Source organism: Ostrea edulis, chromosome 7, assembly GCF_947568905.1.
Source record: "Ostrea edulis chromosome 7, xbOstEdul1.1, whole genome shotgun sequence".
NCBI lineage: Eukaryota > Metazoa > Mollusca > Bivalvia > Ostreida > Ostreidae > Ostrea > Ostrea edulis.
The window spans coordinates 35848620-35865455 of record NC_079170.1 but is presented as its reverse complement, the minus strand read 5'-3'; the positions used below and the strand labels follow the sequence as shown (position 1 = coordinate 35865455).

Sequence of the window (16836 nt, the reverse complement as noted above, 5' to 3'; positions counted from 1 at the left end):
TGGGATCAGGTGCCTAGGAAGAGAACGCATTGTCTATCAACGGTCACACCCTCCGTTAGCCCTATATCTTGTTGGGGTAAGCGGAGTAATCCGTAGTCCAACTCCATAGGTACAAAAGCTTCGTGAAATAGAAATGTTGACCAAATGTCAACGCTGTACATCCATCCATTACATAATATAGTCCGGAAAACATAACCTCGGAGGGACACAAGGACACACGGACGGACGGATGGATTGACAGCGAGATGACAAATGTGTCCCGTTTAACGACGGGTATATAGAACTGATCGTATTCGGAACATGCTCTTGCATATCGAATCAGCTGAGGGATATAATCAACATATGCAGGTGATAATGGAATACTCCTACATAAATATGGAAAGTTGACTATGGAAAAACTGGATTCATCCCGTCTATTACAAAGTTAATTATTAGTTTTCCATTAACATCTATGTTTTATAGAATATAAAAGCTATGGAAGGATGTTATAGCTTTTATATGAACAGTTCATGTCGTTCGATATATTTCAATCCTTTATTGTAAGAATAACTCATGATGGGATTGTTAGGTTTATGTAATGACTGCATGTTGCAGTCGTATACATATAATTACACCTCCAATCAGATCGTTATAATGACCTTAGAATTTGCGAAATGCTGAGTTTAAGGAGACTGTTGAAACTCCTGTAACATCATCTTCTTTTGTCAGTAGTCTGACTCGATTTAAAAACTGATCATACACAGAACAACCTCTTGCATATCGAATTAGTTGAAACCATATTCAGGCGATAATGTAATATTGCTGTATAAATATGGGAAGTTGACGATGGAGAAAGTCATCCCATTTGTCATAAATCTGGATTATTAATATGCCGTTAGCATCTATGTTCAATAAGATACGAGTATCTAAGTACGAAGGAGATGTAGAAAACTATGTGGTGTTTTTTATTTCGAGTTTACTGAGATGAAAGGTGAAGATAACACACAATGATCAATCTCATATTTCTTATATCCAATCGACACATGAATGAAAATAATTATTGTTAATATATAAAACATCGCTGATATATCTAAATGCCGAATTGAAAGCCATAGCAAGATATCTAAAGGAAAGCAGTATTGTTACAGTAATATGAACTATGGAACGGAGTTCCCTTTAAAAACAAGACTTTATTTTGCACTAATGAAATTTAATGTGGCAAGGTACATTCGAAGGTTACACCAGGATACATCGTATTCCCTCAACTTCAACATGAAGCTGCAAACGAGAAAAAAATCACGATATCAATATAAAAACGTACAACGATATAAACAGGCAAAGCAATATCAAGTGTTAATTACAAACAAGAATTTTACCTCATCTACATCTCATTTCTCTTTCTATAAATGGTTCGAAAACACAATACTGGCGTCTTGTCCCTCAAACTCAAAACGTAAAAACAACATATCTTGTGTAATATTACCTTATACCTCAAAAGAGTTTCAATAAAAGAAAACAAACAACCCTTACCACAATTACAAGTATATCATTTACTTCTGACAAGGAGTATATGCATGTAATTTTACTTTCTATAGTTAAATATGTCTGTCTTCTGGTAACTAAAAGTCAAACAGTTGCTCATTTGGATTATTAAAGAAAGTTTGACAGAATTATCAACATTACTTGCAACATGTCACGCGTTTATGAGATATTTAGATCAGAATTTACATACTGTAAATGGGGAAATGATTGCAGTGATTTTAATTTCGCTATGTTCGCGGTCGGGGATTTTTCCATGAAATTAAAACAACCACAATCATTTTGCAAGTGCGACACAATACGTTTTGAACAGTTATTAGTAATGAAATAAAATGTGAATATAAATCCACCGAAATTAAACCAATATGAAAAACCGCGAACTTTTAGCACGGCGAAATTAAAACCACTTACAGTATTTCCAAAGTTTGGAATTAGAAGTAATGGTTCACTTTTGATTATCAATTGGAAAAGAAACATGGTAAGAATTCATGTTAAATATGGATCTAAATCTATGTATTTGTTTAAAATGTCCTGATCTGGCAGCGATGTTTAGGTTGATTGTGAATTTGCAATATTCAGAAAATATAGGAAAAGTATGATGACCTATGTATTGCTTAGATCACGTGTATAACTACTCTGGTTGGTTGGTTGCTTTCGTCCCATCGAGAATGCTTTGAATATCTGTGAACTTAAAATAGTCATCAATGAATTCCTATTGACAACTGTACCTGCTTTCTCCTATTAATACAACCAACTAATGGACTATTTCCTCCACTTGTCCTTCACTGATCCCAGAGGTGCCAGCTTCACCAATATCACCTCACCAAGCTGTGGGGATCCGGTTGAGATTATGTCCTCAGTACCCTTGCTTGTCATAAGTGGCGACTAAATGGGGCAGTCCTTCGGAAGTGATCGTAAGAAAACGAGGTTCGTGTCACAGCAGGTGTGACACGATAGAGACCCCTCTATGCTCAAAGCCGTAAGCACCGAACATACCCCTACATTTTGCAGCCCTTTACCGGCAGTGGTGATGTCTCTATGTGAGTAAAAAAATCGATCATCAACCAACCAAGCTGCCACCTTACCACTGAATCATTTGATTTGAATTAATAATAATAATAATAATAATAATAATATTTATTTATATAGCGTCATATATGACAATAAATAACCACTCTAAAGCGCTGTACCCAATAAAAATGATACAGCATGTTATAAAAGTAGTAAAAGGAAATGAAAATAGCATTAAGACATATAAAATCATAGCAATGTTAGCAAAACATCAATGATGAAAAATACAATTACTAAAATCTAAAACATGATGTGCATTAAGAGAGTTCCACACCGTACAATCAAATGATACAAAATGTAATAGTTGAAATAAATATACAAATATACACTTGAAAATGTCATGTTAAAAATGATGGTAAAGAAACCAAAAAAAAAAACCAAACAAATTAACCACCTATTATGCTAATAATATGCAAGTCTAAAAATATGTGATTTTAAATGTTTTTAAAAGTGTTCAAATTCTTACAACGGCGGAGGATATCAGGCCGATAGTTCCAGCTGCTGCCACATCCAAGCGCCTTTCCATATGTGGAGGTTCGACATCTATGACTAACTAATGTCAGTGGATTTTCAGATCTTAGGGAACGATTTGGTTGGTAAACAGTGATCACCTCTTTCAAGTATTTTGGTGCCATCTTATCAATCACCTTATATGAGTAGATGATAATTTTGTATTAGCTGCGCTTGTCAATAGAAAGCCAATGTAAATAAATTAGCACTGAAGTTATGTGATCACTTTTTATGGTACGAGTGATGATTCGTGCTGTCATATTCTGTATCCACTGCAGTTTTGCTAGGTATGTTGTGTTAATACCGGAAAGAAGAGCATTGGTAGTCAAGCCGAGATGTCACGAGGGCACATACTAAGATCTTGCACGCATCGCTTGTGATGAGCGACCGTATTCGTACGATATTACGTAGTTGATGATAGCAAGCACAAGATACAGATGAAATTTGCTTTCCATGCAAAGTGTCTTATCAAACCATACACTTAGGTTCTTCACAAACGGTGCCTCACTGATGATAGTGTCGGCAAAGTTCAGATGGTACGATGGTGAGTCAGTGACTATTGACCAATGATTGATGAATTGTATTTGAATAATATCGTTACACACTACCTCTTTAGGTTTCATATTTGTATTTTGTAGGAAAGTCATCTCCAAACTGTAATTCAGGTATCTGTTGATTGTCTATCTTTAATTGTAGATACATAAGTCTATAAGAAAAGGCGTGTAGTGAGCATAGCTAAAGGTGGTATGCCTACATCTTTTTTTTCATTTTTTATATAGATTATCGAACCACAGGGTGTACCACTGCTGTTCCAGATCACTGTAACTCCTCCTTCTCTCCAGCTGACCCCAACATTTGACCCCCAGCACACCACATACAAAGCACAGACAGACTATAACACAATTGTCTTCTCTGTAACAGTCAGAACCAAACACTGTAACAGAACAGCAAGATTCCATACTTCTGATGGAGATGAAAGGTAAGCATGTACATTGCTTGCTCAAAATAAAGTGCAAACAATCGCACACGCACTCACAACATATATCCTTAGTAAAGGAGAGAACAGTGAGATGCTATAATACTTCTCTATACGTTTTATTTTGTAGCTTTATGACGTACACCCTCGGTCTAGGAGAGAACAGTGTAGATGTTATAAGACTTCGTTACGTTTTATTGTGTAGCTCTATCACGTACACCCTCGGTCTAGGAGAGATCAGTGTAGATGTTATAAGACTTCGCTACGTTTGATTTTGTAGATATATAACGTACACCTTTGGTCTAGGAGAGAACAGTGTTAAGATCCACGTAGTTATGAAGTCAAACAGAGAACCAAAGTTCATCAACACGTACCTTATTTTGATTTGACGACAAGAAAGGGAAATCCCCCAATTTCGCCCCTCTCTGCGAGCCTGGCATCTGACACAGGTAAGGATTTTAAGTACTGAGTAAGAATAGTACATGCGTGAGAAGAAGGACCATCCGCTGTCCTCAAGGTCAAACGCTGATGTCACTTTCTGTCATCATTCAATTTTCTAGGAACCCACTGCATTGATAAGTGAAGCAGTATGATGAAAATGAAAACCATGATTTATTTTTGGCGAGAAAAATGCTCATTGAAGTTTTATATTATTGAACATATAACTGTGTGAAAAGGTTTGTTGCTGTGGATGCAGATCACTCGGCTATCTATCATGAAGTTTCATCCATTTAAGTGCTTTTTTTAAAGTCAGTGATATTTAATTGTGTCAATTATAAATTTGAAATATTGCTTCTATAAAGTTGAAACTGTTATGGTAATGGGATATTAAAAGTATCAATTTTTACATGGATAAATAATGTGTTTATTGTCTTTATGATACAATGAAAAAGTGAAGATAATGAACAGTGATCAATCTTATAATTCCCATAAAGAACTCAAAATTAAGAATTGGGGAAACACAGACTCCTGGACTTAACAAAGATGGGATCGGGTACTTAGGAGGAGAAAGCATCCCCCGTTGACTGGTCACACCTACCGTAAACCCTTGATCATGATCAGGTAAATGGAGTTATTCATAGTCAAAATCAGTATATAAAGAACGGTCTAACAATTGGTCTGAAACACGTCAGAGAACGTTCGACCTATCGACGGGTTGGATTTGTAAATTCGATTGTTATTAAACAACTGTAGAATTTGTGAAATGCTGACTTCTAAAGAGACTGTTGAAATCGCTGTAATGTCAACTTGTTTGTCAATAGCCTGCCTCGATTTAAAAACTGATCATACAGAGAACATGCCCCCACATATCGAATCGGTTGAGAGATATAAATACTGTATGCAGGTGATGATGAAATGTTGTTACATGAATATGGGAAGTTACTGTATCCCAGTACATCAAGACTATATGCATTTTATGACACAATGTCAAAAATGGCGTTTCAAATGTTATGTGAATTTTTTGTAACGATCGTATTGTTTGTATATCTACATAGTTCAGTGGAAAAAAGTATTAAACAAGGTATTAAAATATTCCATAATAATTATATTCCCCAGAAAGCAATTAAATTTTGATTTCAGCCGCAGTGCATGTTAGTTAGTAAATAAGTACATTAATTTTCAAATGTTCTTGCAGAGTGAGGCACTAACTCAGGGTAGTAAGTCTTCATTTTAAGATTTTTTTTTTATTGTTTTACACCTAAAACAGTTTTACACTTGATAAACTGTGGGTGTAATCTTATAATTGGAATGTTCCCAGTGTTTATTTGTTTTTGTTTATTATTTTATTGTTTACAAGTTGTGTTGCATTGTCTGTTAGCCTACTGTAATGTTGGGATATGGGGGTTAGTTCATTATTCTGTTTGTGTTTTATGTGACGTCACAGAGGGGTTAGTGCCATGCCAGGCATGGCACTAACCTTTAGTGCGCATGTCAGTAACCCTTAGTACCTTGTCTGGCATGGCACTAACCCCATCGCTTTGTTCAAGTATTACCGCGATTCCAACTGCATTTCTCAGTTGTTGTAGCAGAAAACAGCAATTTCCACAATTAATCATACATCCAGCCCCGTAAGATCTGCAATAGCTCGATATACAAGCCTGGCCTGCCCTCGCACTTCGCAACGTGCACTTGTCTCCGTTATGAACAAATCGTCGCATAGAGGAGGAATAAACATACCTACCCTTCTTTTTCTCTTCAACTGCGACCATTTGGAACGATTTATAAGAGGCAATGCGACGTTCAAATTCTACAAGGACCAGAACGCCGCAATTTAAACACTCTCTCGATCTGGTATGGCCGCCGCGACCGCGCCTGCTGCAGACTATCTATTTAGCGACGTCACAAATTTAATTCTGACGTAGCGTACACTGATTCCCGTACTTTGGTAATATAACGTAGGAAATATCAAAACATTAAAATGTTGCGAATTTTAAAGTCATTTATTCACCATTAAGTTCTCCTATATCATGGTAAATACAAATCACGGGTGCATATCCTATGGTATTACGGATCAGCGAGAATAATGGATCGAAACCATTAGAGTTTCATGATCCGCCCCTTGATTTAGGCCCGACTTAAAAGCTCAAATTTAGAGTGCAAAATCTTCAACTTGGAAGCCAGTGTGACGTGTCGTTGATTGTTACGTCACGGTGAACCATCCCTGTATCTTACAAAAGTTTGATAAGATAAATGCTGGCCGAGTTAGAAGGACCCCCCCCCTTTTTTTTTAACAGAACATGGTATATGTATGCGACTGTACGCTGATCCTCTTTGTTATCGTGTATATACAATATTTAATGACGATGGATTAGCTGATAAAACTGATTCCTGATCACAATTCAGGCATCGACGATGTCTACATAACTCGTTAATTCTTCAATTTTCCAAGCATCGCATGCATTGTTTTTTATAATAATTAGTCTACTATTTTTTTAATTTGGTATTGATTGCATGTATTGTATATTTATTTTAATGAGTTTATTATGTTTAGATATTAATTTATAGAGATTTTTAAAAAAGAGTATTTCATTATATACATGTAATATAAAGTTTGCTTATTTTTATGTATATTCATGAAATCTAATTCTGTGTCATTCTATGATATTAAGTTATATGACCGCAAGAAGTAACGGGCCAACAAGTACATTTTTGAAGAATTTGGCTTGAAGATGGAGTTCACTTCAATGATCGCGGGAATCGCCTGTTTTATCGCAGCATTCTATCATCCCTTCGACTGATCCTGTGAAGTGCAGGTCCTAGGGAGACTCGTGTACCTGAATGGTATCTAACCTGTGCTGCAGACTATCAAGATCCAGTCAAAACGGCCTTTTTCAAGGCCACCAATATTTTAGAAAAGACACCACTATTACAACTTGCAGGAAAGGCAATCAATATTGAAAAGTTGTGATAAATTGAAGTACAAACGAATTTATATAGTTTTAATATAATTTGTATAACATTAAAGGCATAGGGTCTATCTTTTATCTCAAAAATGACATCACAATATTTTGCAAGAACTCCAAACAAGAAATTTGTAGTATTAATTATGAGTTATCTATTAGCCCTATATAAAAATTTTGTCTGGAGGACAATATATTAAACTTGTACCCTACTGATTGGTGGCTCTACACAAACATAAGAGATGCGAAATCAACAAGGTACCAGTTTAGACAAATGAGAACAGGGAATTATTTTGTAATTACTACCGTTATCCAATGTGTTTGTAAACATTCTGAAGAACATTGTGTGGTTTTCTAGTTATGATCTTAAATTCCTAACCCCTCTGTGACGTCACATAAAAACAAACAGAAAAATGAACCAACCCCCATATCCCAACATTATAGTAGGCTAACAGACAATGAAACACAACTTGTAAACAATAAAATAATAAACAAAAACAAATAAACACTGAGAACATTCCATTAATAAAAATACACCCAAAGTTTATCAAGTGTAAAACGGTGTTAGGTGTAAAACAGTAAAAAAAAGAACTCTTAAAATGAAGACTTACTACCCTGAGTTAGTGCCTCACTCTGCAAGAACATTTGAAAATCAATGTACTTATTTACTAACTAACATGCACTACGGCTGAAATCAAAATTTAATTGCTTTATGGGGAATATAATTATTATGGAATATTTTAATACCTTGTTATTAGGTGACTGATTTACGGATCTCAACTTCAAATCCACCAGTCTCTTCTGTCTTTATTTATTGAAATATTTTTTTTTCTAGCTAATGTCTCGATCTTTCTCCAAAATTGTACGTTGTTTGCCTTTTTGACATGTGTACTTATCACATAGCTTTCATGATTGAATTATTTCATGCTGATTTGATGAACTACTTCAAGGTGTAGTGGTGAGCCACCTTACATGGAGAAGCGTAAGTCATCCCGATTGTCAATACGTTGAGTTGTTAGTTATCAATACATTTCTGTTAGGATTGTAAGCTGAAGTACTCTCTGAGAGAAAGTTGTGGACTGACTGCAGTAACCAAATACAGATCCTGGAGACTCTATCTGAAGCACAGAGATCAACTTCCTGTCTGTCATCAGTCTGATTATCAGCAAGGTAATTTCTCTCATACATATTGCCCAAGCTTTAATTGCTGAGTTTTAGTTGTTACATTTTAGTCCCCTAGCGATGAAGTCGAATGGGACTTTAGGTTTGCGCTCCGTCTTTCTGTCTGTCCGTCAGTCCTGCAAATCAGTTTTCCGCACTTTTTTTGATGTGCTTGCAGATATTCATTTGATATTTGGTACATTGCTTTGCCTTAACATCTTACAGATCAAGTTCGAATTTCGTCTGGGTCCGTTGATTTTCCCCTAAATTATGATCCTTAGACTTAGAAAATAGCATGAATTGTCAGTTTTCCTATTTGTTTTATGTGCTTACACATATTCATTTCATATTCAATATATTATGATGATTGCTCTGCCATAACAAGTTACAGGTCGATTTTGAAATTTTCCTGGTCTAGTCTTTGTACCTGAATAGTAGTTAATTTCCAACCATTCATATCCTGGTTTCCCAAATCTTCCCTTTTACCATAACCTTGATCTGATAATGAACTTTGAATTTTGTTGCGGTCCAATGATTTTTGCCTCCGGTAGGGGACTATGTATTGCTATACAATATTAACAGAATGCTTGTTTAATTACCAATGATTTGTGGTCCACATATATCTTCTCCATTTAAAGATTGAAATAAAATTTCAGTCGATATTAATTGCGATACATCTTATTATTAAAGAGTAATAACTCATTGTTATAATGACTGACTTTATTTTGACACACATGAGAGAAAATAAATATTTGCAATGCATTCCTTGTCCTTGTATTATTTATAACTGCATATATCAGTGGTTAACTTGTATGATTGCCAATCTGTAGATAATGCGTTTGAATCTAGCTGGATTTTTATATTTTTCAGTTTACTTTCTACTAAAACTGTAATATTTTGAATTAGATTTGATCATTGATTGAAATGCTTTTGATTTCAAAATACTATATTATGTATTCTCCAAATTTCAAACATAACATTTTCATCTGATTTATTTTTTTATCCATATTTACAAGTAAAGAAAAAATAGTTTTAGATAAAAGTTGAAATAAAATTGCCGTGTGAGCAATTCAGTTTACAATTTTCAGAAACTCAAATACAACAACTTGTGGCAATTGCTAGTGGAGGCCACTTACATGTATTGCTGTATTATGATATACGCATGTAGTTTTTTTTTTTTTTTTTTTTTTTACAACTGTTTGTTTATGAAATTAAATGTTTTAAGTTTTTACAGTGTTGAACAGATCAAATTCTGGATTCTAATTTTAGATAATGAAAATAACTGTACGATTTATGAAAGGTGAAGATAACGAACAGTGGTCAATCTCATAACTGCTATAAGGAATACAAAGTAGAGAGTTGGGCAAACACGGACCCATGGATATACCAGAGGTGGTATCAGGTGCCTAAGAAGAGTAAGCATCCCCTGTCGACCGGTCACACCTGCACTGAGCCCTATATCTTGATAAGATAAACAGAGCCACCCATTGTCAAAATCAGTGTGCCAAAATGGCCTAACAATTGGTATGAAATGCGCCAGACAGGATTTGACCCAATGATAGGTTGTGTTGCTATATTTTGTATGTTACCATTGATCTGGCAGCAGTAGGAAATAAGTCTGTTTTACTTTTAGCTTTGTGGTTTGTTCCGTGTGAAGACTGTAAAAATCCCAACTCGTGTCACTGGAGGAATGCCATGTGGCAGCCAGAGGTCTGCCAATCCAAACATTTGAATGACCTCGACATCAGCACCTGCTTCAGGGGCCGAAAGGTGCTTTTTATAGGGGACTCAACCAATCAGGGAATCATGCATTATATTCTGGAGAAGATTAGCGGTTCTATTACGGAATGGGACAAAACTCATAACCTCAAACTCTATAAAAGTACCAATGGCAACCAGACTGATCTCAGCTTCTCATATTACCCACAATTCTGATGACCTACCAATCACAAACCTGCATTTGACAAGGCAATTTACCAGCTTATCAAATGGTATGTAAAAGTTATAAGTATGCTGTTATATAATGTTGATGTGTCATTAAGTGCTGCAGACTTATGTAGACAAATTTACCTTTAAATTTAGGACACAACCTTTAACTGATGACAAGAGAACAGTGATGTTAGTTGGCGGAGTTCATTGGTTGGCTAGTCAGCATTTAGATCTCACCGTCAAAGCTTTAAAGAGGTATCATATCTTCATCTTAGCTTTAAAGAACACATATCATGGGATCATAAAGGAAGAATGTGCATGTACATAAGAAATTCAGTTGTGTATAGTGAACATGGACCGTAAACAAGCGTATTGTATTTACAGCTACTCTAGTTTGTAATTCGCTAATTTGTAACCTATTAGTTTGTTTGTTTGTTTGACGTCCCTTTGAGAAATGTTCACTTATATTGAGTCGTCACCAGCTGTAGACATATGCTTGGTGCTCAGGGGTTGTAGCAGTGAGGGTTCTTTAAAATAGCAACACCTGTCATGACATGTGACCTATGTTTTTAAGATCATGTCTAATAGAGCCATTACTCTCACTTTTAAATGCAGAGCAATTGGCAAAGGAAATACATACGAGGGTTGTCCCAAAAAGTCGTATATAATGTTAATAATTTTCGAAATACGCATCAAATCCAAAAGATTTTTTACATGAGGAAACTTTTAGTTATTCTAAACAAAAATTATATAATTTGAAATAAGTAATAGAAGAAGAGATGTTACTGAATAAAAAGATATCTATCTGCATTGTTGGCACGCGTACAATAATAAGTAGATATTTTCTTTGTACCACTGATTTGGATGAAAGCAAATAGTTTCATATTAAATATATTGCATTCAAATTTATATCAATGGAATCAGTGAAGTTTTCGGCGTAATAAACTGGTTTTACAACCGCAGGACGTTATAAACGGCAGAGAAGTGATGGCATTTATAAACGTACCTGTAATGAAAATTTCGCGATATGACAACGTCAACGGCATTCTTGGCGCACGAAAAAATATTATGTAGCCATTGCTCAAAGAAAACACGAGATGGAAAGCACATCAGATCACCAGAATGTAAGCGGGGCATTAGTGTTTAAATGGCACAAGATATTTGTAAAGGGAATGACATACAAACTGAAAAAGGGAAGGCCATCAAAAAGAAAATAACGATCGCAAAATCCTGAAGGTAAATAACATCATGTAATTGATCAAGATGAAATTTGTGCGCCGACAGCTATGGTCATGTTTTTTATTTGTGTTCAATGTCATTATGAAAAAAGATAGGTAACTTTGTAAACAAAACTCCAAAATGATGCTTTAATTTAAATAACAAAAGAAAATTAATATTTTTTCTAACAAATAAACGAGTTATTAACATTGTCTACAACTTATTGGGACAACCCTCGTATGTTAACATCTTGGGTTTAATGCGGCCATTGCACAAGCAGGGCTTGAACTCATGACCTGGCTATGAAGCGAATGCTCTACCACTGAGCTACTGGTGACAAGTTCAAAACATATTTTTGGAGAAATAGAGAGAGTTAACATATTGGGATTTTTAGCCGAGTTGCAACGAAGTTGAACTCGGCTATTGGTTTGGTGATGCGGGCGGTTGGGCGTCAACAATTGGTTTCCGGATGATAACTCGAAAAGTTTATTTGTGTTCAAGTGAATATTCTTCAATATTTCTGTAATGTAAAAAAAGTTTGTTCACAGTAAGAGTACTTTGACATTTTCAGGGAAAATTTATCTCACATTAAACTCATCATCAAAGCATTGGGGTCCGGATTCCATCAGCATGTAAATGGTGTCCACTACTTACCAGAAGTAAGTCCAATTACATATCAGAGCGAAAACAACGATGTATTTAAGATAGAATTTGTACTATAAATGCATCCATGGGAAGTTAAAAACTTGTTCCTTTTTTAGGGTCAGGGTTATTACAATGGAAGTCTAATTTTAAAAAATTTGCTTTGTTTAGATTTACAGAATATGCTAATGACTAGGATAATATTTATATGCCAGTCATCAGACGTCTGTATATCTGTCCGAGGTCATGTTTTCCGGACTTTTTACCATAACAGATGCATGTACAATGTTGAAATTTGGTCACTATTTTTCCTTCAAGAATTGTAAGTGTGAGATTCAGTTGCATTGGTGCACCATGACCTACTTTAGGGCTAAAAGTATTTTTTATTACGTATTCAATTGCCCTGAAATTTAGTCATAAGTTTCCTCTCGGAGGAATACAAGTCCAGTTTGCATTTCAGCTGGATTGGTGCACCATGACCTACTTTAGGGCTAAAAGTAGATAAAATAGTTTCGTGGACTTTTTCTCATTATGGATCATAGATATTGCACTGAAATTTTGTCATCTCTGTCCAACGGGCATATAATGTAACTTTTGTGGTACTTTTGTTTGAAATTTAAACCACGGTACATGTAGATGTAAAAAACAAAAACAACCCCCCCCCCACACACACACACATTTTGTAAATAGAGTTGCTAGGTATTTAATGTAGTTTTAAAAGTCTATTTTCTACTTTTTATTGGTAGGCAGACTTGCAGAAAGTTTTACTGAGAGAAGAGGAATTAGAAAGACATGGCAAAAAGCTGGGTTTTGAATTCATCAAAACATTTAAAATGACAATGGCCAGATTTAAAGATTTTTTACAGGGGAAATGTGCTTGACATTTTCATAAGGTAAGTATAGTAGTCTTCGGATTTCAGAGGTTTTTAGCTCACTTGACCTGTAAACTCAAGTGGGTATTTTCTGATTACCTGTTGTCCGTCCGTCTGTCAACTTTTCGCATTTTCAACTTCTTCTCCAGAACCACTGGACCAATTTCAACCAATCTTGGCAAAAAGCGTTCATGGATGAAGGGAATTTAAGTTTGTTTAAGTGAAGGGCAACGCCCTTCTCCATGGGGAGATAATAGTAAAATAGTAAAAATACACTGAAAAATTATTTTAAATTTTTTTCCAGAACCAGCAGGCAACCCAACTTTGCACAAAGCATCCCTAGGTGAAGGGGATTCAAGTCTGTTCAAATGAAGGGCCATGCTCCCTTCATTGGGAAAATAATGCAAAAATAGGGTGGAATCATTAAACATCTTCTTAAGAACCACAGGGCCAGTTGTTGAAATTTATATGAAAGTGTCCTGACATAGTGCAGATTCAAGTTTGTTCAATTCATGGCCTCTGGGGGTAGGGTAGGGCCAAAATAGGGAAAACCTGTTAAAAATCTTCTCAAGAACCTAAGCTAGGGCTTTCATATTTTGTGTATATGTCCCTTACGACAAAGCATTTCATGTGATCTAATGTTTTCTGATCTTGTGACCTTAAACTGGAAGTTTGACCTACTTTTACTAAAAATCTTATCTATTAAGTATGTCCTGAACTATCCAAGGTAGATCTTTCATGTCTTAGTATATATAAATTTCTTTTTGCAAAATCTTTGATTTCATATCATGTCTTTTGACCTTGAAGTCTGAGTTTGACCTACTTTTAAGATAAGTATATGTATATCAGGATCTATTTTAGGTAGATATTTTTTATGGCAAGACATTTGCAACACAATAATGTTTGATCTTTTTGACTTTGGAGTTTGACCTACTTTTAAAAAACTGACCTTTTTAATAACTCCTGCATTATTTAAGGTACGTCTTTCATAGTTTGAATTCTTAATGGCAAAACCTTGTTATACTTTGGTGTTGACCTTAAACAACAGCAAGGTCAAGGTGGCTCAGGTGAGAGATGTGGTCCATGGGTCTCTTGTTATGAAATTCTTGCAAATTCTCCTATGAACAGTACCATTTTTATAATCAGATATGGCTGGAAATACTTAAATGTGAATAAGATTAAATTTTCTGATCGAAAACCAAAAAAGTTCTTGCAAAATAATATAGGATGTACAACGTTTAAACTCTTACAATGTATGTAAATTTAGTTTTGTTGAGTTTAAGTCCCAGAGAAAAAAGTTGGAAAATTTACTCACAGTAGCATTCTAGTACTTGATTATTGTGAAAAATTCAAAAATAGAAAATGCCGAATTGCTTCTCTGTACAACTGTAAAATTATGCATTTTAAGGTTAAAAGTCAATGAGTTGTTTTTGAATTTTTAGTAAAGAAGCAGTTTGTGTTAAAGTTGTCTTTGCTATACAATGTTCATACACGATGACTGTAATTATTATATTGTGAAAAGTGGTAACATTCATGTAATATACTTTCATTCACACAATTCTTCTCTATGAGATGTAAGATATGTTAATATGAAATGAATTACAACCTTTATGTTGTGCTCTGTCATTAATGAAGTGAAGAACAATTAGACAATATTGTACTTGCAGTTAGCAGAGATGAAGAATACCGGCCTCAGTAGACCGATTTACCATGTTGAAGGTGAAATCAATGCAGTCTACTCACAAATGATTATCAACAGCATATGTAGGACATGAAAAAGACAGGATCGAGGACAAATATACACCTCTCAGTCTGTCTGTCTGTTGATATTGTCCAGGGTTCAGATGCCATCCACTAAATATTTACTAGAGACGAAAGAAACATAGGTGTGATTTCCTAGCTGCTATACTCTACGTATTATGTTGTCATTCAAGCTTACTAAAACATGTACATGTACACATAAGATATGTCATATAATATGAAATACTCAACCACAAAGGAAAGGCATTTAAACAATGTCCATCTATTGTTTGTGAGACGGGTTATATATGAGGTACATATATATCTTGTGAAAGGGGTTATATATGAGGTACATGTTTGTAAGAGGGGTTATATATGAGGCACATGTATTGTGTGTGAGAGGGGTTATATATGAGGTACATGTATTGTTTGTGAGAGGGGTTATATATGAGGTATATGTATCGTTTGTGAGAGGGGTTATATATCAGGTACATGTATTGTTTGTGAGAGGTTTACATATGAGGTACATGTATTGTTTGTGATGAGAGGGGTTATATCCGATGTATATGTATTGTTTGTGAGAGGGTTTATATATGAGGTACATGTATTGTTTGTGAGAGGGGTTATATATGAGGTACATGTTTGTGAGAGGGTTTATATATGAGGTACATGTTTGTGAGAGGGTTTATATATGAGGTACATGTGTTGTGTTTGAGAGGGTTTATATTTGAGGTACATGTATAGTTTGTGAGAGGGGTTATATATGAGGTACATGTATAGTTTGTGAGAGGGGTTATATATGAGATATATGTATTGTTTGTGAGAGGTACATGTACGGTGCAGCTTGAGATTGCACACAAATATTGACTGGCACTGATAATGTAATAAAACATTTGATATTTTGTGTTGATGACTGTTCGCTAAAGACAGAAAATATGGCTAGATATGTTGCTGTAATTCTGTTTGCTGGTGAAGAGCTAGTCCATATGTGTTCATTTGTTAATGAGTATCATTATATTTCTGTAAGGTGCGTGTGTCCTGTATTAAACATACTAGATACATATATTACCGGGTTCACTATGTAATAGATTAATTACTGCTACAACAGGCAGTATCTCTTTATACAGGTGTTTGAATATTAACTACTCATGTATGCCTTGTATGAACATTTCAAAGAACAAAATACTCTGTATTTAAATATACATTTGTTATCATTTATGAAAGTTTAATAAAATGTTTTCAGAAATTCAGTTTCGATCTGCATTGTTGTTTAAAAGCAGTTAAACAAAATCATCTCTGTGTAGCAATTGATCGATTAATTGTTTATAGTTTAATGTCCCTTTCGAGAATCTTTCACTTATGAAGACGTCACCATTGCCGGTGAAGGGCTGCAAAATTTAGGCCTATGCCTGGCGTTTTCGACCTTTGAGGAGGAAGGGATCTTTATTGTGTCACACTTGCTGTGACGCGGGGCCTCGGTTTTTACGGTCTCATCGAAGGACCACCCCAATTAGTTGCCTCTTAAGACAAGCAAGAGGTACTAAGGACCAAGTTAACCCAAAATTAGTGAGAATATCCAAAAGATTTTCATTGAATACATGTAGGTTCTTATGTTAAAGAAAAACAATCGATTTTTCACCAGGACGGCTTTTAAGGAGGTACACTACATCGTCATAATAATGGTTGACTTTCTTTTAAAACATCAATGAAAAAATGGGTATGAATATCAGCAATAGTTGTATATTCCGTCTAAATATTAATACAATGCTGGGTAGCTCAGTTGATTAACATATTAACT

At 35.1% G+C, this 16836-nt stretch overlaps 1 protein-coding gene across 1 annotated transcript in view; it reads right to left on the bottom strand.

The window, feature by feature from the left end:
- The window catches only part of LOC125654951 (uncharacterized), a 188173-nt gene that overhangs the window by 71338 nt on the left and 99999 nt on the right, over positions 1–16836 (bottom strand). The window lies entirely within an intron of this gene.